Source organism: Urocitellus parryii, chromosome Y (genome assembly GCF_045843805.1).
Source record: "Urocitellus parryii isolate mUroPar1 chromosome Y, mUroPar1.hap1, whole genome shotgun sequence".
Lineage (NCBI taxonomy): Eukaryota > Metazoa > Chordata > Mammalia > Rodentia > Sciuridae > Urocitellus > Urocitellus parryii.
In genome coordinates, this window is record NC_135548.1 from 20,667,071 (window position 1) to 20,692,298 (window position 25,228).

Below are 25,228 nucleotides of genomic sequence, written 5' to 3' on the forward strand. Positions count from 1 at the left end.
TCAAACACAGTGAGGTTATGGAAGGTTGTAAAAAGGCTGGAGGACAGCTCTAGATTGGAAAAGACTAAACAGATATAACTAAATGAAGTTTTTATCCTGGATAGAAGTCTGAGCCGGGGACATTGATAAAATCTTAAAAAGTCTGCAGATTAGATAATTACTGTTTTGATGCTAATTTCCTGATTTTAATGCTCATGGGATACTTGTTTTAAGAAAGGCAGTTGAAGCATTCAAAAGTAAAAGGTTTGATATCTGGAATTCACTTTGAAATGATTCAGGGGAGAGTTAATGCAGACAGATGAAGATCTGGATGTATACAATAGTAAGAAACAGAAGCAAACAAGGTAGAAATCTTTTCATGCAGGAAGTGTGGTGAGGAGTAGATGAGATTTTTTTGGTACTTTTTTTTTTGCAACTTTCCTGTAGGTCTAAAATTATGTCAAAATAATAAATAATGATTATCTGGGCCGGGGATGTGGCTCAAGTGGCAGCACGCTCACCTGGCATGCGTGCAGCCCGGGTTCGATCCTCAGCACACATACAAACAAAGATGTTGTGTATGCTGAGAACGAAAAAAAAATATTAAAAAATTCTCTCTCTTTCTCTCTCTCTAAAATAATGATAATAATAATAATGATTATCCTTTGTTGAATACCTGAAATGGTTTGAAGCATTAATATATATTTAAAATATAATTCCTGCCAGCATTCCAAACCTCACCCAGAGTACCATGGAGAGGCCTGGCAAGGTAGGAGAGGCAGGGGAGCAGAGAACCTTCCACGGCATGTCAGTATCACACAAGGGGCCTGCTGATGTCTGAGACCAGGTCAGGAAAACAGACACAAATCTCAGCACTGAAAATCTAGACCATAAGTAGTGGGAAGGTTTTGATCCCACCTTCAAATCTTAACTTGAAATTTGTGGCCACTTGAATCCAACTAGACAAATGACACAGCCCTGGCCCAGTAGAGACATTAGATTGGCTCAGTGTGCACACGCGCGCGCACACACACACACACACACACACACACACACACACACAATAATGAGCTTAATCAGAAAGGCATACTATTTTCTGGACTAGAGTAAAAATCATTTACATCAGTCTCCAGTGTTCTTACTTCTGCCACTGCCATTCTTTCACATATGAGTTATTACTTTAACTAAGTTATTGGACACATGAAAAGATGATGTGATCCACTGTAACAGTAAGTTTATTTCTTTAGAAAACAGACCTGAAAACAGAAGCAGAAAACATGGCCCAGATGTTGGATTCATCAGGTATAAATCTAAAAATAACTATGATAAAAGTTTGAATAGATAGGAAATTTCAGCAGAGAAATGAAAATGATATAATTTTTAAATTAAATTTTTAAATTTTAGTTTTAAGAATTTTAAAAAATTTAGTATACAACTAGAGATATGAAAAATTGTGCTCTATATGTGTAATAAGAATTGTAATGCATTCTGCTGTCATGTATAAATAAAAAAAGAATAATGGAAAAGGAAAAATATAAGTTAACTCTGAATTTTAACTCTAAATTTTTAAAGAATTTTTTTAAAAATTTAAATGTTAGAAATGAAAAACAGGATATCAGAAATGAAGAATCTTTTTGAGGGACTTAGAATGAGACTGGGTACAACAGAGGAGGGAATTGGTAGTCATGACTACAGGCTAATGGAAATTAATCAGAAATACGAAGATGAAAGAGTCAGGGCACAGAAAAAGGACAGAGCATCTGAGAGCTGAGGGTACACCATTGGTTTAATGAAGCAACTGGAGTCTTAGAAAAGGAGAGTGAAGCAGAAACAATTTTTAAATAGTTAATGGCTAACAATTTTTCTAAATGGATAATATTAAATCATAAACCCAAGAAGCTCAGAGAACTTTAAATAAGACAAATACAAAGAAAATCATGCTTCTTGTATCACAAACTATTGAAAAACAAAAACAAAGAGAAAATCTTGAAAGGTACCAAAGGTAAACAGAATTATTACACAAAGGAACAAATGATAAGAAACACCACTGATTTCTCACTGTATACAATGGGGTCCAGAAGATAATGGAAAGTCACATTTAAAGTATTAGAAGAAAAAACATAATTAGGAATTCAATAGTTAAAACATCTTTTCAAAGTTAAAGCAAAATAAATTCATTTTCAGACAGAGACAAGCAGAAAGAATTCATCCCTAGCAGATGAGTACCTTCTTACACTGTACTGGTACATTTTCTGTTACTATAATGCAATCTAAGGCAGAATAACTTTAACAGAAAGAGGTTTCATTTTGGCTCATGGTTCTATCCAAGGTCCTGGGTCTTCATCCAATAAAGATGTTCCTGCTGGCAGAGTTCCAAGGTGGTGCAGGGCATCAAATGGCAAGAACAGAGTGTAGATGTATGGGGGTCTCCTCTGGTCTCCCTACCCCTTCTTAAAAAACCACCAGAATCAATTATGGAGGCTCCACCCTCATGACCTTATCTACTCCTAATTGCCTCCTAGAAGCCTCACCTCTAAACACCATAGTCATATTAACTTATCACCCTCCTAATACCTCACACTGGAAATTAAATCTCAACACATGAACCCTTGGGAGACACACTCAAGCCACAGCCAAATCAGAGCGCCTACACTATGAGATGTTTTTGTGGAAATACATAACAGACCTTTACAAATACTTCACATATTTCTTTAAATCTCTTTAAAATACAATTGATCTTTAAAACAAAAAATAATAACTGGTTGTAGCCACTAGTGTGCCAGAGCTGACTCAAAGCATCTCTTCACAAGTTCATGTTTAGTAACGTCATGTTCCTCACTTAAAACTGACCATGGTGGGAGGTTTTACACCATAAAGATAGTAACTGCCACAGATCAGGGCTTTTGTGCTGCTGTAGAGTGAGTGGTGAAGTAGTTATCTGCACATTATTCTTTGGAGTATAGGTAGAAGTAAGGAATCTGACAACAGCACAAAGTGGAGAAGAGGAAATTAGAAGTATACAGTTGTAAGGTTCTTAATTGTTTATGAAATACAATATTTTTTGAAGGTAGACTAAATTAAAATAGGGGCTGGCAAACTTTTCTAAAAGGGCCACAGAGTAAGTGAGTGGTCCACATTCTCTGCTCACAGATCCCTGTTACTACGCACTTGCCTACTTGCAAACCCTGGAGGTGCTCACAGGGTCACTCACAGATGTTCACACAAGCAGCAGAACTCAGTCTCAATATGCACTTCCCCAGCTGGGGTCGCGCAGGTAACCCTTGCCTTCTTCATCCTGTAAACACATGTCCTCTTCATGGTTTCTACTGTAAAGACACTCTCTCTGTGTTGTCTTGTAGCTAATAAATATGTTGAGGAAAATACTTTGAGACTATGCAAATATTCTTGTCATTCCCAAATTTACACCCACAAATCCTAATTTCCACTGGTGAATTTTGATTATAAAATAAGTATACTGGGTTGGGGTTGTTATTCAGTGGTAGAGCATTTGCTTAGCATGTGTGAGGCACTGGGTTCGATCCTTGGCACCATATAAAATAAATAAATAAATAAATAAATAAATAAATAAATAAATAAATAAATAAAAATACTATCTACATCAACAACTACAAAAATATTTTTAAAAATTACTGTAATGTTTGCCTACTGTTGATATTCTACTTCCCTCCTTCTTTTTTTATTAATTGGAATTATTCAGTAAATAAGAGCTGTATTATCCCTTCCTTCATTGTTCATGTCAGCGTGGACTTGTGGATATTAATTTTGCTGTGGCGGCTGTATATTTTTTGGCAGACTGTTTCAACTTTGGCATTAAGAGACCCTGTGAGTGGGCCTCTGTGTGTTCTGCCATGCCTGGGCCTTTCTGAAGCACTTCCTTATGTTCTGGCATTACAAATGCTCTGGGCTAATCTAGTCCTTTCCTTGCTACGATCCTGGAATCCACAACTTCTCCAAGGGACCTGTTCCCATGACTAGGAATACTGTGTAGAAACCAAGATGTCAGCCCTAGGTGCTTATGGCTGCATGGATGTTGGTTTTTAGGTCCCCTCAGTGAAGAGAGGCAGGACATAGAAGCAGGAAATACTTGTATGTATACTAACCCCTCATCTTCATTTATTTTGGTGCCTATGTATGTATATAAATGCATCTTCCATCCACCCACCCATCTAAAACCATCAGTTCTGACAGTTACCTCCACCCTCCATCAATCAGCACAAAGTCCATTTCAGTCCTCGCTCTATTTGTGACCTCTTGTTCTAGCATTGAGAAACTTGATCTACAGCATATTTACCAACTTGTTCAATTCTAGTATATACTTAGAGCTACCCCAACCCCCTGTGGGAAAACTGTTTACTAACTGTAGTACGACATTGGAGTGTGATGCTTTTTTATCTTCAGCCTTACAGTATCCAACCAAAATGTTGTTTTACAAAGTTACTTAGGTAACCTCCTACTCCCTTCCATGTGGTCATATTAATCAATTGTAGTACAGTCAGCCTCATCTGTTACTGTTTGTATGCAGGTTGGATCCCCCAATCCTGCATTTGGTTGATGTGAATGGTTTGCTTATTTCTGGGCTGTGTGGAACAATACCATGGTTCTAGCTCAGAGGGACATGAAAATCCAAGATCAGTGAGGAGCTGCTTACTCCCTCCCGATCCTGACTGCTCATTCCATCCCATCATTCTTACTACTCTTTATCCTCCCAAATCCTGGTGGCAACAAAATGCATTCATTTGCTGCACATGGTGGCCCACACCTGTAATACCAGTGACTGGGGAGGCTAAAGCAGGAGGATCACAAGTTTAAAGCCAACCTCAGCAACTTAGAGAGGCCCTAAGCAAATTAGTGAGAAAAAATTTAAAAAAGGGCTGGGGATGTGGCTCAGTGGTAAAGTGGCACTGGATTCAGTCTCTGAACCCAAACCCCAAACAACAACAAAGTAAACAGTGCATTCATTTCTGGCTTACTCTTTCTGACACTCATTGCTTTTTAATGTCTTGTATTAAGCCTGGTTCATAGTAGGTCCTCCACAATACTCAACATTAATCATTTCCTACAGTGAATCCTGACTCTTGGAGCCCATCCCACACCAGCAGTTTCTCCTGTTTACAGTGAAGCTGGGAACATCATTTTATTATGCCCAACAAAAGGCTCTGAGGACAACCTCTGCTTTTATCAATTGGGTCATTTATGAGATGGAATCTAGCAGCCACTCAGGAGAGCACAAGTACTCTCCTTGGATGTGAAGACTCATAGATGGCTAGAACACAGCCTGATGGGAATTCTTGGGCAACATTTTCACATTCTGGCCACTGTCTTCTCCTTTAAAAAAAACATAGTATCTCAAAACAACTTAGCAACATGAGATTATTTTTAAATTTCTGGAAAATTACAAGATTAAAGGGAGCAAGAATTGCACAAATATTTGCAAAACAAAAGTAATTACTAGTAAAGGTCTTGGGATTTCTATTGGTCACATAATAACCTTTTCAATGCTCCACGTTTTCATTTTCTCTGTAATCAGTGTATGATTTCTTAATGAGTGGGGAAGGAAGCCACCAGAAATGAGTTGGTAAATTAAGAACAGTTGTAAATATTTGGGAAAGAAAATAAAGAGTTTCTAAATGTAGATCTATGTTGAAAGAGCAAATTGGCACCCAACACAATGCACTTATCATCATATCTGAAGACCTTTGCATCAAAACACAAAACTTTAGGATTGGGATATGACTGAGTCATAGGCCATATGACATTTCCAAGAGGATCATTTCATGTTTTACAAATTCTGCAAATAAAAAGATCTTCCTATATGTAAAATAAAACCAACCCTCTGAAACCTTGTTGTAAACTGACAATTAGACCATCTCTGGATGGGGAGGCTAAAGATGGGTAGGATTATGAGTTTCAGAAGCACAGACAAAGTCATAGGTAACCTCAGAATGATGAGGTTGAGAAAGGATCCAGACTGCAGGCTATGTTGATCAGGGGCTTCTGTAACAACCTGAGATTTGGCTTCAGTTATAGTTTAGTTCTGGAGCCCAAAGGCTCATGTGTTGAAGGCTGGGTCCCCAGTGCAGTAGTGTTCAGAGCAGGGCCTTTGGGAAGTGATTAATCACCTATGTGTTCGTAATTTCATGGCATTTTGGGGTGGGGTTGTTGATGGGGTGGGGCCCTCTTGTCCTGGCCCTTTCCTCACAATGCCCCCCAACCCCTACCTGCTTCCTGGCTGTCATGAGATGAGCATCATCCCTCTGCGGTGCTCTTCTGCCATGGTGTTCTGCCTCACCTTAGGCCCAGAGCAACAGAACCAGCTGCCCATGTATTGAAAAGTCAGAAACTATGAGCCAAATAAGTCTTTCCTCTTTTGAGTTGTTTCTCTCAGGTATTTTTTCACAGTGGAAAGTTGACTAACAAAGCTTCTAAGTCAAGACTGACTCAGGAATCAATCCTGGCCAGGCCAGTGACCAGCTACCTATCACGAGGTTGGATAACTACCCTAAGCCTTCCTTCTTTATCTCTATGAGGGGCATATTAACACCAAGGTGTAAGTGAAATGGGAATCGGCAGGCACAGCTTCATGGCTAAGAGTGAAGAATCTGGACCCAGCTGCCAGCACTCTGCCACTTACTTGCTGTGTGACCTTAGAAAACTCACTTACTCTCTGAGCCACCAAAAAAAGATTAGAATCTAAAATGAAGATAATAATCACTAATCATCTTTGAAATAGTGAAAATAACAGAGCAGTTATGAGAATTCAATGAATTAAGGGGGACAGAGCACTTAGAACTGGCAGATTCCCTGCTCTCCAAAAGAGCTAGCAATGATTACCAATTATTCAACTACCAACAGGAAAATGGAGTGGGCCTGGTAGTAGAAGTAAACAGTTATGCAGGATCCATGGCCTGATGCGGGGTTTTAGGAGCTGTGTTGACAACACAGGTCAGAAGCAAAAGAGCACAGCTCCCTGCACTCCGTGTGTTCTGTGTCACGTGGTTTAAACCATGCTGGACAGGAGCCAGCCAGGGTGAAGAGGACAAGAGTGACACACTGCAACTCAGCTGCAGAGACTGACAAGCAAAGCCCCCAACTGTGTCTGCAGACTCAACACAGCAGCTAAGTCAAGACAGACCCGGGAGGCGGTCCTGGTCAGGGCACTGACGGGCCAACTGTCACTGGGTTGGATAACCAGCAGTCAGCTGTGGCCTGTAATCTGTAGTCAGCTTGCTTTAAAACCTCAGGTCTACACAGAGAGAGAGAGTGATCTTTCTGGTGAAGGAGATAGATCTGAAGTGCTGGGAAGAGCCACCTTTTCTGTTTCCACTGTTCATCCTCTGGCATGGTTATTTAAACTGCTCATGTTCCATATACGCTGTATTTGATTTCAGGGAAAAATCAGTAGAAATAAAACTGAGAAACCATTCTGCCCTTATTTCTAAGCATGCATATCTGGCTTCTTGGCACTTGACTGGGCAGGGGACAAGCCATGTGTCCTTGCCCCAGGGACATTCAGAAAGGCACTTTCCCTATCCATACAGGACCTCACTCCAGCAGCACCTTCTCTCTCTTAACCTCTTCCTGCATCTTGAGGAAGGACAGCAGCAGCAGATGTCCCGGAGGAGGACACCAATGCAGGCCATATCCTCCTGCCCTCTATTCTGGAATGTTCTGAAATTGTGTTTCCCTAGGTCCCCTATGGAGGCAAAACTTCACCTGCACTATTTACAGGTGCCTACAGGTGACCATTCACCCACCTGGCTGGAGGGCAGTGAGCAGCTTGTGATAGGTGCCTGTGCCCTGGCAGCTGGATGGTGTGTGCATTACTGCATCACATGTGCATTACTCTCTAAAACCCCAAACTTTATGAAGCCTGAGACTTCCTGGGCCCTAGGGTGTGGACCTGGAGGAGTTACCACTGCCCTTGCAACCCATATTCAACTCTGGAAAATAGTCAGTGAGAAATAATTGTGGAATTTTCTTTAAACTACTTTCTTCTTTTAAACCACAATTCAGGTATATGCTTAGCATGTGCAGGGCTCAGAGTTCAACCCCAGCATCAAACAAATGGACAAAAAGACTTAAAAAATAAATAAAACCAGGACTTAGGCTGAACTTTCTTTGACATTGCTGACTCAATTCAAAATGGGAAATGATTGCACAGAAACTTCATGCAAATATCTTCCCCTCAAGTAGAACTTGACTGGGTCTGTACTCTGTGGTCACCTTCCTTAAAAACCTTAGGTCTACACACAGAGACAGCAATCTTTTGGGTGAACAAGAGGCTAGAATCTGAAGCACCCATACAAGGCTTATGGAAAATGCCCAGCAGGGAATACCTGCCACCAGACACATGGTACCAAGTATACCTGCTTTCCTGTTGGTGTGCACTCCCAGGAGTCCCCTTTTGGAAACCTGGCCTTCTCTGAACCCCGTTAGACTGCATTTAAATGACTGCTCTATTAACTGGGAAGGAGCACAATGTGGGATCCCATTTCCTTGTGTGTAAATCAGGGAGAATACTACCTGCTGCTTAGCACTACAGGAGAAAAATGAAGTCAGACTGTGTGCCTGGCCCACAGGAGCAAGAGCTCACTGCTGTCCACACCATCCTTCCCTCCCACCCTTTGTTTCCTCCTCTGCTGTCTGGAAACAAGTTATAATCAGAAAATTGGATGTTCACATTCTTCCTCATGGACACCTAGAGAGGTGCATGTGTCTGTGGTGCCTGCTTGTACATAGCAAGGTCAACCACAGCAAAGGACGAGGCCCTTGAGCCAAGCTTGAACTCAGAACCTCCAAGGAAAAGAGGTGCCCAACAGAAAGGTAAGCAGAGAGATTCCAAGACCCAAAGGGAGCAGAGATGTCACGTAAGGTTTTCCCATAAACATTTCTTAAACCAGAAATTCTCCATCCCAGCTGCGCATATGGCCAAGATTCAACTAGTGTAGTATCTCAGGGTTCCCAGGGGTTTCAGAACTGTAGCTCCAGTGGAGAACTGCAGTCCACAGATTGTTAGTGCACACATCTATGGAATAGTAAACTGAAACCTAGAGTGTAAAGGACCTGCAGTCCCAAGAATTAACCTATTTCCTCCACTCGGGCCTGGAGGGAAATGATTGTGGCTTTGTCTTCCCCACCCCCTGGAGACCCTGGGGCCACAGTAAGCTTCTCCAGGGTCTCCTGCTCCTGCTGGCACAGCCCCTTGGCTTGCAGGAAGGGAGGGGCCCTGACTTAGCCAGGGCACAGAGAGGATGCCTGTGCCTGCCAAAATCCGTGCAGTCCCTGCACCTGCCTGGGCTCATGAGTTGCCAACAGAGAAAATGGTGCACTTTACATGCCCTGTCTCCTGCCCAAGTGGCAAAGAACTCTACATCATTGACAGGGAACGCAAGAATACACAGCACAGGTCCAGCTGCCCAGGAGTTATCAGAACAGAGAAAGGACAAACATTAATGTTTAACAGAATGATTGTTATTTGCAAAGTTTGTTAAGAGTCACCAGAGGTCTCCCACCTGGGGATTTCCCATTCCTGGTCATCCTTGTCTCTTTCTTCCTTGGTGTCTCCAGAATGTGGGTGTTTCTACATGATCCACATTCCACCAGCTTTCACTGAAATGAAAAACAAAAGGCAAGTATGATTAATACAGATGGGAAACTGCCTTGGAGGTTTTCCCAGTGGCCACAAGTCAGTTTGGAGACCCTGGCAGTAAAAATCATTAACTGGGGGTAGGGGGTAGTGTTGTTTGGAGGAGATTCAATGTGTTACCTGTGCAATGCTATCTCTTACTCCAGATGTTAGAAACTTTACAAGACTCTTTTTGGTTACCTCTCACGTATTTTGTAAGAACAGTAACATAACCAAAGTGTGAAGCATGCGGAGCAGTGGCTGCTTAGTTCTGCACATCTTATTGATATAGGAGCTCCCTAAACCCTGTCCTAGCCTATGAGCATTATTTTCTCAAATACCAGTGATGCTTTTGATAGGTGACATAGCTACAGATGACACAGAACAGCTACTATGTTAGTCACAGTGCCTAGTCAGGAGTGGCAAAGATGTCCACAGCAGCCCTTCCCAGGCTTTGCTGTGAAACCCTCCTATTGGTAGATGTTCATTCTGTTTTTAGGAAAACAGCCTCATTGAGTTGGGTATGGTGGTACATGCGTGTAATCCAGCAGCTGAGGCAGGAGGATTGTGAGTTCAAGCCAGCCTCAGGAACTTGGAAAGGCCCTAAGCAACCTAGTGAGACCCTGTCTCTAAATAAAACATAAAAAATGGATGGGAATGTGGCTCCGTGGTTAAGTGCCCTTGGGTTCACATTCTTCACATTGGGTTCAATCTCCCCCACCAAAAGCTTCATCAAGATCTAATTTATGTACAATTCATTCATGTAAATTATATAATTCAGTGGTTTGAGTGAATTAAAAGTTATGCAACCATCACTACAATAAATTTCTGTCACTCAAGCAGAACATCCCACACCCATGAACAATTGTTCCCTATTCACCTGTCTCCCAACTCCCAGCAACCAGTTACAACAGTTACTTGGGCTGGTCTCTTCTGGACACTTGGAATAGAAATGGAATCTTAAAACATATGGGCTTAGGTGGCTGGTTCCTTTCAGACAGCACATGTTCAGGTTCGCCTGTGCTGCAGTGTGAGGGCTCCATCCTTCTCAAGGACAAAACACTCCATCACACAGACTCACCACGTTCCATTCCTCTGTTCATCACATGGTGGATATATGGGTTGTTTCCACTTTTCAGCTGTTACGGATAATAAGCTTTGAACACATTTATGTGACTTTTTCTTTGTACATATTTTCATTTTCTTAGGTTTGTACCTAGGAATGAATGGCTGGGTCACATATTGACTCGCATTACACTTGCGAGGAACCAGGATTGCTTTTCAGTTGTGCGCCATTTTCCATTCTCACCGCTGTGAAGATTTCTGCACATGTGCCCATGCTTGTTATTGTATATTTAATTATACCTGTTCTAGTGGGTGTGATGTGCTATTTCATAGTAGTTTGATTCACATTTGCCAAACACAACATGTTAATACTATCTTACAAGGAGGAAGAGATTGGGACATGGGACCCAGGATCTTATGGGTGTAGGAAATACTAGGCTGAACAAAAGCAAATGGGCTTCTTCTAGAGAGATTTTGGGGCCCTTTAGCATACTAATGTGCAACATGAAGTTTTATGAGGGGCATGGAGCATGCAGTATCCCCTAGATGTTTCTTTTTCTTTTTTTTTCTGTGTATGTGTGTGTGTGTGTGTGTGTGTGTGTGTATGTACGGACGCACTGGGGATTGAACCCAGGGGAGCTTTACCATTGAGCAACATCCCCAAACCTTTTTTAAATTTTGAGACAGGATCTCACTAAATTGTCCAGGCTGGCCTCAAACTTGTGATCCCCCTGCTTCAGCCTACCAGGTTGCTAGGATTACTGGTGTGCCTGGCCCCAGATGTATTTGACTCAGTTTCTGTTTTGATCTATTTTTGGTTTTTGCAGTAATGCTGTTATCATCTTTTAGAACCATAGTGTCCCATGGAATAGAGTTTAGGAAATACTAGCCATATATCCAAAAAGCTGACCTCACATGGTGGTGTAGAGCTGAGGGTCTCTGAAGAAGCTGCACCCATATAGAAGATCTTGCAGACTGCTTGACTGGCTGAGCAAGAGGACTGCGATTGTGGAGAGATGGAAGATTTCAGATCGGGATCCCAAGCATCTTGGTATTTCTTAGGCTCTTTAGTAGCCACAACTCCTGTATCTGCCATTATAACTTCAGATAAAACTCTCAGAATAAACCACTAAGCTTTGCAGACCTATAAGCATCCACCAAGCTAAGCATGTTTAAGGTAATGGCTAAAACTACAGGAAAGATTTTCTCCCTCTGCTTATAGCCAACCTACCTAATGACCTACCAAATGTTTGCTAAATGTATTGATTAGGACTTCCCTTGTTTTGTGGCTGTAAAAGTTGCATGGTGGAGTATGTCATACAATGCCACTTCCCAGACCATAGTCACTCCTGTTTGGCTTAGGATAAACTATTTTCTTGTTTACTTTAAAGCACAGTTGTTATTTTACATGGACAATGGTGGCTTCATCTGCATAAAGGGAAGAAAACTCCAAGATGGAGACATTCAAAGGAGGGAACAGCAGTTTACACCACAGGCCTCATTTACCAACTCTCAAGGAGGGGAGAGCTTGATGGAAAGAAGGGCTGTTTTGTTTTTGTTTTTGTTTTTGTTTTTTATGTTGTTGTTTGCATTTACCCCAGGTTCTTGATGCAGGCCTTAGGGAGTCCCACCCTTGCCCTACTCAGGGCAGCTACTGGGTCTTCGGCCATGAAGCAGCCACATCCCACAGTACCATCCATTTGTCACTCCAGATCCTCCGGAGTCCCAAATCTGGGTGGACCTTGCTGGTTTACAAAAGTCCAAGGCAAGTTGATGATGCTGATGAACAGGAAGAGACTGTGAAGTCACCTCAGCCTCAAATGCTCCAAGTTGATTAGTCTTCAATTTCTCAGACTTCAGGAAGACAATGACACTTGCTTCTCAGGGACAATGGTACCCTAGCAGCTGTCCCTCAGATGAGGGCAAAACAGGCATCAAGTAAAATAAAGGGTTGTGTTTAAACAGTTTAAACAGTGCCCATGCTGGTCTGGGATTGGAACCATAATCTCCCTGTGCCCCACCACTTTTTTCATGGAGTGGGGGCATTCTACTTTGGAAAGAAATAAATAGGATCCTGTTTAGTGATCCACTTTTTATCCTAGGAATTCATTTCTAATCATTTTGCATCTGACTGTGAGAGCTTATGCCTTGTGGTCTCCAACTCATCAGGTCTTTACTTGATAGGCTCTGCTTCTTTTCTAATGTTTCCCATTATAATAAACTTAACCATTTGGGCACACTTGTATGTGCACTTAGAGTTGTATATGCAGATATTTTGTCACCTGGGGCCCTGGGAGTCAGTCCTCCTGTTGGTTTTTGTCTGGTACTTCTTGCTCTCGTGCAGGCAACTATGGATCACACCCTTGACTTCACCAGGCCTGTCAGGAAGATCTTATGGGGCCCATGGTGTAGACAGCAATTCTTTCAAGAAATTCTGCTTCTGTTTCTACTAGATCAAGAGGAAGGTGCCTGAAAGTCATTACCAAGGATTTCTTAGACTGGAATAGCCAGACCAGACAGTGTAATCTGAACCCCACTCATAGAAGCTGGCTTTATTTACCAATTCTCAAGGAGATTTGTGCCTCCATTCAGAGCCCATGCTGACATCCAAGGCTTCAGGGGCCCTTCCTTGCCATTCCACTGTGTTTCTGGGGAGGGTCCCCTCTGCCATGACTCCCCAGGGTTTGGCTTCTGAGCATGAAGCATTATGCTGGAGTCTGGGGTCTGTGAGCCAACTATCATGCTGTCTGAATTTCAGTTCCTTGTTTTTGGTTTCTAAAGATTTTCCTCACTTTAAATTCAGATTTTAAAAAAAGATAGTTGAGTACAGGAGGCTGATGAAAGAGGATCACAAGTTCAAAGCCAGCCTCAGCAACTTAGTGAGATGATAAGCAACTCAGTGAGACCCTGTCTCAAAATAAAATACAATAAAAGGGCTGGGAATGTGGCTCAGGGGTTAAGTTTCACTGAGTTCAATATCTGATGAGAGAGAGAGAGAGAGAGAGAGAGAGAGAGAGAGAGAGAGAGAGAGATCTACTATTAGTGGACAGCTTTTAAATTTAAGATTTCCCAGCCTGTATAGTACTCCATTAGAAATGGAGTTTGAAAATAAAATTCTGCAGTACAGTAAATGACTTTCCACTCTCTTGAAATGTGGAATTTGAGAATTATGTTTTTGACCAAAAGAAGAGCCTAGAACCATCCCATGATTTTTTTTTCTTTTTAAAATTCTTTTCATAGTTGTACACAGACAGCATGCCTTTTATTTTATTTACTTATTTTTATGTGGTGCTGAGGATTGAACCCAGTGCCTCACACAAGCTAGGCAAGTACTCTTCCACTGAGCTATAGCCCCAGCCCCCATGAAATGTTTTTTCACAATACATTTTCCTTTTCTCACACCTTGATCCCATACTTTTCAGAAATTGATTAGAGATTTTGTTATGTTCCACCAAAATGCATATGTTGAAGTCTTAACACCTTAAGTAGTGTGTCTTTAAAGAGGAAATTAAGTTAAAACTAGGTCAGATCCTGATCCAATAACATTGATGTCCTTATAAGAAGTGGGTACAGTGGTGAATGCCTATAATCCCAGTGACTTAGGAGGCTGAGGCAGGAGGATTGTGAGTTCAGAGCCAGCCTCAGCAACTTAATGAGGCCCTAAGCAACTCAGCAAGACTTTGTCTCTAAATAAAAACATAAAAAGGGCTGGGGATGTGGCTCAGTGATTAAGTGCTCCTAATCCCCAGTACCCCTCTCCCAAAAAGGAAGAGATGCAGGGAATGCATATGCACAGAAAAAAAGGCAGAGAGAATAGCCAACTGCCAGCCAAAGAGAAGCCTCAGGAGAAACCACACCTACCCACACCTTGATCCTGGACTTGCAACCTCCAGAACTGTGAGGAAAAAAGGTCTTCGTATTCTGTTATGGCATCTCTAGCAAACTCATTCAGGTGCCCATTTAAAAATAATCTCTGAATTATTTCTACTTGGCAGACATAAAACCTTTGAACTGTAACTCACAGATGTATTCCATAAACTAACTAAAAGTAAAAAGGGCTGTGAAACCAACTACAAAGAAAATTGATACTTAGCATCAACGTGACATTTGAAACAATCAAGTCTCTGGAAGCACTGTGGAAAGGCCTGTCCATTATTCTATTGAAATAAGGGCACCCAACATTAGCACTTGCATTTAATTCTGTTTCTAAATACAATTAACTTCATTAATCTCTCTCAGTATGTTTGGTGATTAATGCAGCAATAAGAAGTGACAATAATAATAATCCAAGGCTGAAACAGACTAATTTTAAATTGCAATCCTGCCCCAAAATATGACAGCACAAATTTATTGTGATTGTTGTATCCATGTCTCAAGAACTTTCCATTGGTAAAACTATAATGGCAGAATTATTTTCTCAGAAATCTTTGCAGAATTATTTGTCAATCTAGATATTTTTGTGAAACATTAGGAAAAAAACTCGAATTTTTGTAGTGGTGGTTGTTATTCAAACAAGAGCTTCTAATTTAAGGAAGAACTACATACCTCTCAGCATAAGTGCTATGCAGAAGAGAAGTGCATGATCCTGGGGCCAGACCCTCGGGCTCACTTCTGCCCCTGCCTGTGTGTTTGTGTGCATGTATGTGCATGTGGGTGCACAGGCATCTGCACGTGTGTGAATGTGCCTAGCAAGCTGTCAAAGCTCTCTGTGCCTCAAGATCCGCCTCTGTGAAGAGAGAGTCAGTATTTCTCCTCCCACAGACAGCTGAGGACTATGTGAACTGGCACCCTGGAAATACCTCCAGCAGGCCTGGTACACAGAGGTGCGTAGCTGTTAGCTTGTCTCACCACCCGGGGTCTCAGTCAGCTTTTCATTTCTGTGACCAAAGCACCTGACAAGAACAAGTTTAGAGGAGGAAAAGTTTATTTGAGGCTCACAGTTTTAGAGGTCTCAGTCCCTAGATGGCCAACTCCATTCCTCAGTGCCGTCAGGGCCCAAGGCAAGGCAGCACACCATGGCAGATGGGTGTTGTGGAAGAGAGCAGTTCAGGACATGACCAGCAAGGAGGAGAGGAGGGAGGGGGGGCGGGGGGTGGAGAGAGAGAGAGTGAACACGTGTGCTCCCCCCTCATGGACAAAATATAGTGCCCAAAGGCACACCCTCCAGCCACGCAACTCCTCCAGCCACCCACCTCCCCCAGCCATACCCTACCTTCCTGCAGTCAACACCTACTTAATCTCTATTAGGGGGTTGATGCCTTGTCATTTCACCTCTAAACTGTCTTGCATTACCTCACACGAGCTTTTGGAGGAAACCTCCCAACTAAACCATGACAGCAGGTTTTACAAATTAGAATTGCATGCTTAGAGACCTCTACAGTTCTCAAATCCTTGGTGCCTGAATGTCTCCTCCCTGTGGTGACAGCATCAACCTATGACCTCTGGGTCATTGAGGAATGAAGGAGAGGCCTGCAAAGTGCTTGGCCACTGTGCTGCTGCTGATCATGTAGCCAGCTGACCACCACCAGGTAGTTACCACTACCTCACCACCTAAGCAGGGAAGCTTCCAGAGACTCTGGGATCCTAGACAATCCTCCCACTTTCTGCTTTCTTTGCTATCACTGTGCAGGCACTGCCCTGGGCATTCCTGTGCATGGTCCCACTTCATCAGCTCCCCATGGGGCAGAGCCTGAAGCAGCAGCCACCATGCACAAGCAGACAGCAGTAAAGCAGGATGAGACCCAGGATTTGCTCCCCAATCAGATCTTCCTACGCTGGAGATCATTCCAAGATGCAAAGCATGGAGGCTCTTCAGTGATGTAGGCTGGGGCCTACAGGTAGGTCCAGAGTACTCTATCCCCTCCAGGAGGGAACTGTGAGAGGAAGTCACTGGCAGCTAGCTATTGGCAATGCTCAATAGCTGGCTAGAAAAATCTATAGCAGGAAGATGGAGTGGGAAAAGAGAAGGGTCTTTCCAGGGTCACTCAGTACCTGAGGAGCCCTGTGAGCCCCAGTGTGGTGCCCAGCAAAGAAGAGGAAGGGCTGTGGATGCACACAAATGTCCCCAAAGCACTGACTGTGGAGACTGGAGCGTGACTTAGAAGTTTTGCTGCCTTTGTTCTTGCCTGAGAAGGGCTATTGAAACGTTATTCAAAGGGACGCTAATCCACTACAAGAAATGAAGATTCCCAGGATCATTCTGGTAGGAAGAACAAAAGAAAACAAAATAGAAAACAAGCAGTGTGTGTAGGTTAGGATTAGACCTGATGGCTAGGGCATTGTGGTGGCAGATAAGTACTTGGAATCGTACCTCTCTTCTGGTATGTGAGATTGGAGGGTGAGCCTCCTGAGAGGCACAGGGCAAGGGATGCCATCTATTTTAGTCAAGAAAAATGGCTCTATTAGGAGAGAACCACTTATCAAGAAAAAGAACTTCGTTCAATGGAAGCTCATCACCCCAGGGTGGGAATCTTGTAAAGACCAAGTGGAAAGGATAAGAGGCCAGAGGCAGAGAGAAGCTGTGGGGCACTGGGTTCTGACATCTGGACTGAGAGCACACTAGCTGTGGGGGACCTCATACTGTAGGGAGGGACAGGGGCTTTCTGGTACGTACATACACACAGGTAGAAGTGCTAAAACTTGAGCCCCCAATACGCTGCTGAACTTGCACCCCAGGTGGAAGGAAGGGAAAGTGCTTCTGAGCACCGAGAATCTATTGTGAAGGTTCTAAGGCACTCAGGCCACAGAGGGTCACCCCTTTCACTTTCCAGAGATGTGGTGTGGCCCTGAGGGCTTTGTCTCAGCTAGAAGGGCTGGGTGTGTCTTCCATAGCTGTGTAATCCATTCAGAACACAGCTTTGACCTCAAGGACAAACTGGATGGGGAACTGGAAGGGGACCCTGGTGGGCAGATAACCATGTCCCCTTCAAGCTGAGAAATGTGGGGGTCAGCAGTGTAGGGAACCTTGAATTTAGGGAAAGAAATTAGTTCTAAAAATGCCAGGGGAAAGTAGGATCCATTGCCTGGAGGTGCTCAGGAGAAGCCTGGCAGTGAGGATTGTTGGCTGAGGCAGGGACTGTCAGGTATTTGCCTATCCAACACCCAGTGTCCCTTGCAGTTGGTTTGGGGCCATTTAACTGGGTTCTAGACAAAGGAATAGGAAAAGTGACTGGTGGGCAGCATAGTGTTGTTCATCTCAGGACCTTAGATGTGCTATGAGGTAAGGGAGAATCAAGGCTGGGAGTTAAGAGGCTGATCAGCTGATCTGAACATGAGGATATTGCCTGCATTATCCACATGGCCCATGTGATCACAAGGGTCTTCAAACATGCAGGAGGTAGAGAAAGAGTCAGGATTGGGGGCTGTGATGGAAGGAGAATGTAAGCAGCCACTGTAGCCTCTGCAGATGGAGCAGGGGCCACAGGCGAGTGGGTGCCTCTGGACTCTGGAAGGGGCAGGGGAACCGTTCTCCCCCAAAGCCTCCAGAAGGACCAGCCCAGCTGACACCTTGACTCATTTTGGACTTCTCACCTCCAGAATCATAAAATAATAAAGAAGTGAATTATTTTGCAGTTACTAAAACAAACACAGTGGCCTCTTTCCCATTTGACTTTAAATAAATACACTCTTGTGTAATGATTTTAAGTTTATAGTGGTTTAAACTTCCAAGGTTATTGTGTTTTGCTACAGTAGTCATAAAAACTAACCCAGTGAAGCATGCCACTTGCGGGCCCCAAGCATGCTGACCCACACTTATCCCCCTCTGTAGTGGCTTTGCCTTGAAACAGCAGTGTCCTGTAGCAAGAGGGGTCTGGGCCTCTGTACTGTTTCTTGTAGAGGGTCGCCCAGGAAACAAATAAACCTTAATTTTTTTCAGCTCATTTATTGTACTTTTTACAAAAGTGAATACCCTTTTTATAAATACAAAACTTCTGAGGTTGAGAAGGGGAAACTATTCATAAAACCAAGTCAGAATGCACAGAGCATTGGCTGAAATGAAAAGGACACACATAGAAGAAGTTAGAAGGGGAAAATAACCAAAGGTGGCTAGGGAACAACAGCAAAATCTAGAAAGGCTGTGGTCCAGCCTGACCATAAGCTTCTTAAAAAAACAAAAAACAAAACAACAACAACAACAATAACAAAACAACCACACAATAACTGAAGGATATTTTCCCCTTGACATCCTGGAACCAAAAGCACACCTCTGACCTGCATCTAGCTGACAACATGAGGACGCTCTTGGGCAGTCTGTGACTATATGCTTAATACAATAAAAGACAACGGGGCTTCGCATTTCTATCAGTAGAATGGCCTGGATAACTTGAAAACCCTCCTGCAGGAAGATAATTCATGAAGAAATGTTACCCACAACCTTATAAATTCTACCTTAACTCATGACTGACCAACTGGTTCATATTCTTATGTTCACTTGACTTAGTTCTATATGTGTGGGGGGGTGCCACCTACTTTTTGAAAAAAAAACTATATAACATTAGTAACATTCAATGCTATCATATCAGACTTATGAGACCTCACTGACACATGGTTTTGGCTCCTCTGAGAAATGGGGGCAGGGGAATGTGGCCAGCAATATGTATTTATTCACATCATTGCCAAAACCCACAGAGACTGGCAGAGATGAGTAAGAGTATGGCTTATAATCACGTCCTCCTTTCTGCTGTGGAAGGCTATTACTGCTGTTTGGGGAAATAGCAAGGAATCTCACTACTTTTAACTTTGCTAATCCAGTTTTGCAAAACTTCTCATAAAATAAGCATTCTTAACCCCATTTCTCTACAAATATTTTGTAGTAGAGAACAGTGGTGGGGTCTCCAGTCACTAAATGGATTTCTTCTGCAAAGAGTTGGCAGAATGTGGTATAGGTCATCCATCACTCTCAAGTGACGATACTTTGTATCTGCACAGAACCTTCTTTTCACACTAACCAGAAGCCTTTACAAACTGCCCCAATAATATCATACCTTCAGAGGCAGTACCTGGCAAGTGACAGGGTCCCCTGTCTGGCTGTAAGCAGCAAAGGCCCTTCAGGCTGGTCCCCTGGTCACTGGCTCAGAGGAGTCAGAAAGACATACTCCAAACAGTTTAGACAGTTTTTTAAATGACACTGTCCTCAGGGTCCCAAAGTTAAGGTGACTACTAATTTAATGAAGTGCCAAGTGCTTAGAACTATGCTGGCACAGTATTCACCCAGCAAATTACAGTTGCCATTTCCTGCATTCCACAACCTAAATGAGGGAAGGGAACGGCTTGCACCATTAGCACACAATGGAGAGGTCTCACACAGGGAAGTTGGAGGCTTACCATGCTTTGGGGAATAGAAGGTGAGAAAGGGCCTGAAGTAACTCCCAGGAGAAAGCTGTTTGTGGAGTATCTCATGCCAGGCACAGTGAGACCCCTGGGATTTAAAGATATCAATAAGACCCAGCCCTGGAAGCCAGGAGAAGAGAGGCAGACAGGGGGAGGTAAGTGCAATAAAGAAAATGGGACTACTGTGGGGAGAGGGAAGAGGGGACCTGATCCAGAGAGCAATAAAGAGAAAACACAAAAAGAATAGCAAGACAGTCACTGTAAGAGAATTTTATGATTTCTGATTAAGGATTTAAGCACAAGTCTGTTATCCAATTTAAGCACTTAATAAAAGTTTTTAAGGCAATTATTTTAATTTATGAATTATGCTCTTGGCTATCTTTGATAATTATTATAGTGGCTGGCAGAATGGCTTACTCTCTGGCAACACCAGACTGAAGAGGCTTGCACACAGGTCCTCTGTAAACTGGGGAAAGCATGCCTCCCAGGAGCACTGCAGAGCCAATACTGTAATTTCCAACTACTGTACCTTCCAAGTACCTGTCTACCTAGGCCTCTGGGTTCAGAGCCCAGGGCCTTTCCTTCAACTCTGGCCAAGTCTTATTGGCCTTGAAAATGCTGTGTGACAGTGACAGCTACCCAAAGCACGCCTGCTAGACTTGGGCCCCCACAGTTAAGAGCTGTGCCCTGAAATCCCTAGAGTTTAATGTGATTAACTGACCTGGGGGCTTTGATCTTGAGGAGGGCAGCTGAGAGCTTGGAAGAGTCACAGCAGCAAAGGCTCTGTGCTGGGACTTATCCAAAGGAAGATCTTCATGCCATTCTGGGATTTCACAGATGAGGAAATCTGAGTCCCAGAGAAATGGAGTGGCCTGTCTCCAAACTTGGAACCCAATTTCACTGTTACATAGGTGCAAATAAATTGCCTCTTCTCTTGTTAGGCATAAATAAATCATTAATTTTTTTAAACTGAAAAGCCTTGTAATTTACAATTCAAGAAAAATTAGAATTCTGCATGAAAATTTCTCCGAGAGTTAACATGTACAGTTGATCATTCTGATCTTAAAAATCTCCATATGGATATGTCTATATATGCAATTTAATTACTGCTACTTTGATTTGGTATCATTCCAGCAAATATACTTGAATGAATTCACTACCCTGGGAGAGTGTACAGTCTCAGGAAGACTGCTGCTGCAAGGTTCTGGGGTGTCAACCCTGCCATGAGGGTAAATAAAGGTGTTCCTCCCAACACAGAAGCACAGAGCTACAGGCAGCTGGGCAGGGACACCTTGCTGTAGAAATTAAAGATCAGAGCTATCCTTAAAGGAAATCCCTTCAAGGGTGGTTTTGCTTGTGTTTTGTATTTTGTTTTTCTGTGCTACCAGTAGCACTCAAGGCACCAGGTACTCTATCACTTAACAACACCTTAGCTCTTTGTTTTTGTTGTTATGAGCAATAGCTCCCAATGCCATTTCCATTACAATGGGACACTTTTCTAACACAGGTCTTGATAAGTCCTCTTGGAACAGTCAGCCATTTTTTTTTCACTCTAGCGCAAGTTGTTGCTGTTGGGAGGCTGTCACTAGTGAAGTATATTCCTCCTCTGCACTGTAACATATTTAAAGAATTGTCCCTATTCCCTGTAATGAGGCAGATAATTTGTGTCCTACAGTGGGAGACAGATTACGAATTCTTCACTATTAGATGGCATAGATATGCCACAAAAAAAGCGTCAGTCCTCCAAGGATTTGTCAGAGAAAGATTGAGTTCTAGTACTGACGTTTGCAATTAAGACCCTAAAAGAACCCCAAACCTCAATGTGACCTGTCTTCTGTCACCTAAGTAATTTGATCTGCTCACCAAGTGTCTTTCCATAGGGATCCACTGTCCCTTGAAAGGGCAGCAGAAATGGAAATCGACCAGTATGGACAATATCAGAGCAAACAGAACTGTGAGGAGAGAGAGAGAAGGCCCCAGTGAACTCAAAGGCTGCTTAAATTCCTATATTCTAAGAAAGATGGCTCTTTCCTGGGTTTAGCTTGTTTGGCTCAGAAGTTTAGCATTTTCTTTCTTTTTTTTTTAAAGTACCTTTGAAAAAAAGCTGAATGTGAAAGAAAGTGGGGTAAGTATTGAGTGATTAATGATGGAAATGATTTACACCCCTTGGTTCTTTTATCAGTACCCAATGCTGTCGGGCTACAATTAATCATCCCGATATTAAAAACACAGACTCTTGTTACTTTTTAAAAAAGAAAAAAGAAAGAAAGAAAGGAAAAAACCCTGTACATTCTTAGTAAACAATAACAGAGCAAACTTTGTCTTTTGTAAATTTGTGCAACTGGGATTAGGCCGTTGTCATTGGCAAGCAACTGTCACAGGTGGACTACGTGTCGCACTCCTCATGACAGCGGGTCTTGGCGGGCTGGGGCCCGGGTCTGCCAACCGCAGGGAGTGGTGCAGCGGTGGAATCCCGCACAGGCCGGCAGACCGCAAGCCCCCGGGCGCCCTGGCATCAGGGCACGCGGTTCCTCCGGGGCCTCCCCCACCCGGCGCCCCCGAGAGTAAGCGGAAACGAGTCAGTACCTGCGGGCGGGTAGCTTTAGTCTCTAGTTTCTCTTCAGGAGGCGAAGACATGGTGCCAAAGGAGTTCCGTGGGGCTGGGCGGCGGTGGCGCCGCAGCTGGCGGACCTGAAGGGAGTGCGAGTGCGAGAGCGAGAGTATGCGCAGGGGGGAGCCAGCCAGGAGGGCGCGCCTCCGCCCTGCAGGGGGCGTGGCCGATGAGCGTCGACGTGGCACGCTCCCTCCTTCCGCACCGGGCTCGCCAACTTCACTGCGGCCACCGCGCCCCACCGGCCTCCTGCGCGCGCTTATAGAGCATGCGCAGCTGGCTGTGCCACGTTGGGGATCTTGGGGAGGAGCTAACGGGAAGGAGGGCGTGGCGTTTGGTTTTAGGGGAAGTAGGGGTCTTTGCTTCTGAGGACCGGGAGAGTAGCGGGTGACTAAAAAGGGCCCAGCTTGAGAACACTCCCTCCTCCACGAAACCGCTCCGCCCGCCAGTGTCCTCAAGTGGACGGCGACGCGGTGGGGAGCTGAGGTCTCGTCCTGAAGTCCATCCTCCTGTTCAGCTTCAGGGATGTCATGTTAGTGCCTCGTCTTGCAGTTTTGGGGCCACCCTGGCTGCACAGTCTAGATTTCTAAATATTTGAGTGTCCCAAGCCTCAACATTGCCTCCCGTCCCCCCCCCCCCGCCCTGATGGGACCCGGGGTTGGATTTTGTTTGGAGACGACGCAAAGGATGAGCCTGCTCCCCGGGAGAGAAAGGCAGCGCAGGAAATGGCGAGTTCTCCAGCGGCTGCGTGGGTGCGGCCTCAGAGCCGTGGTCTCCTTGCTGCGGGGGCTCGAGGGTCTCCCCAGCGCCCTGCAGCTCCAGGGACACCAGGCTCGCCTTCTCCGTGGCTGGATTAGCAATCAGACATGCCCAAGACCTTGGAAGGAAACACCGTCACCTCTCTTGGCTGTATGTTTGTCTGTGATGACAGAAGTGTTCAAAGTGGTCAGGCACCTCTCACCTTCTTACCAGCAGTCAACCTGGTTTTCAGTCAGCTCCCCTGTGTCTTCCCCCAATTGCGGGGACATCCCTTAGACAAGATCACACATGACCTCCATGCTGCCAAATCCAATGGTCACTCTTCCATTGATTCTACTTGACCTCTTAGCAGTACTTTGAAGAAGCCATCCATCCTCCTGTTCAGCTTCAGGGATGCCATGTTAGTGCCTCATCTTGCAGTTTTGGGGCCACCCTGGATGTACAGTCTAGATTTCTAAATATTTGAGTGTCCCAAGCCTCAACATTGCCTCCCGCCCCCGTGCCCCTTTCCCTAGGCTTAGATGGTGTCTTTGTCTGTGTTCTGCTGATACAACAAAATCTGAGAAGGGGGTTAAAGAGCAGAGATTTCTTTGGCTACTGGTTCTGAAGGCTGAGAAGTTCAAAGGCACAATGATGGCATATTGGTGAGGCCTTGGTGCAGCAACACCTCAGAGTGAAAAGTAAAAGGGTGAGGAAGAGGGCTGAACTCTCCTAATGAATTCACTGTAAGGGAGACCCCGTAAAAGCAAACTTGATTCATAGGGGAAGAACTCTCATGATTTAATAACTTCCTATTAAGCCCACATCTCCTGCATTGTTGCATTCAGGGTTAAGTTCAACACTTGAACCTTGGAGGAACATGTCAAACCATAGGACATCTTGGATGCCTTCTATCACAGGCAACCCCACGAGTATGACTTTCATCCACATGCTTACAGATCCCAGGCCTGCAAATCTATTTCTGTTTCCTTGATCTCTTGACTGATACATTCCACTGGCTCTGAAACTCCATCAAAGAAGATGGCTCCTTCAGGGCTGCCCAGTTCTTTGTGTCAGGTCACACACACTGATGCTGGCCATATGCTGATCTTGCACTCACCCTCCATGTTTCACTAATGGCTATGGGCCACCTGCTGATTGTGATACATTGTCATTGTCTTGCATTCACATCAGAAGTTGCAAACCAGTAAGAACAGCTTAGAAGGAAATCCTGGAATAACAGTGAAGCACTTTTCTCCTCTGTAGTATTGGGGATCAAATCCAAAGCCTTGCACATACTAGACAGGCATTCTACCAACCCAGCCCCAAAGTGCTCTTTTCACTAACGCCTTTGAAGGAACAGAGAGAATCCAAAGACAGTGCTTTGGATTTTGAACTGAGAAGATTTAAGAATACCTAAACAATTTTATTAATATTTTCCTTTTTCTGTATCTATATGACTAAAAATTCAAGTCTTAACAACTGTAAAATAATTATTTCTAAGAAATACAAAATAAAAACTTTAGTTTGAAAGAAAATATTGTATTAAAGTTTAATTGGCAATGTTTCCCCCTTTTTGGCACATAAAGTAGCAGGCATAAGCTGTGGCATCTCAGACTCAATAATGAACAGGATTGTTAGGGAATGCTGGGGTAAAAGGAGGAGCTTTCTGAGGAAAGAGCAGAGTGACCCAAGTGTCTGGGGGCCACAGACACCAATGGGATGGCCTGAGGTCTGAGAGGACTAGACTGATGGGGCCCTCTAGTGTAACAGCATGTACAGTACCACATGTTCAGAGCAGAGTTCCTGGTCACCTACTTACCCACCAATAGCTTCCTCTCTGGAGCAGGGGCTAAGCT

The 25,228-nt window shown here is 43.8% G+C and overlaps 1 long non-coding RNA gene across 1 annotated transcript in view; it reads right to left on the reverse strand.

Moving 5' to 3' along the window:
- Positions 1-22,751, reverse strand: part of LOC144251068 (uncharacterized) — a 62,927-nt gene extending 40,176 nt beyond the window's left edge. Inside the window, exons 1-2 of the long non-coding RNA XR_013342619.1 lie at positions 22,607-22,751; positions 9,513-9,609 (exon numbers count right to left, since the gene is read on the reverse strand). This is a non-coding gene — a long non-coding RNA (uncharacterized LOC144251068). The remainder of the gene's footprint in view (positions 1-9,512; positions 9,610-22,606) is intronic.
- Positions 22,752-25,228: the final 2,477 nt, after the last annotated feature.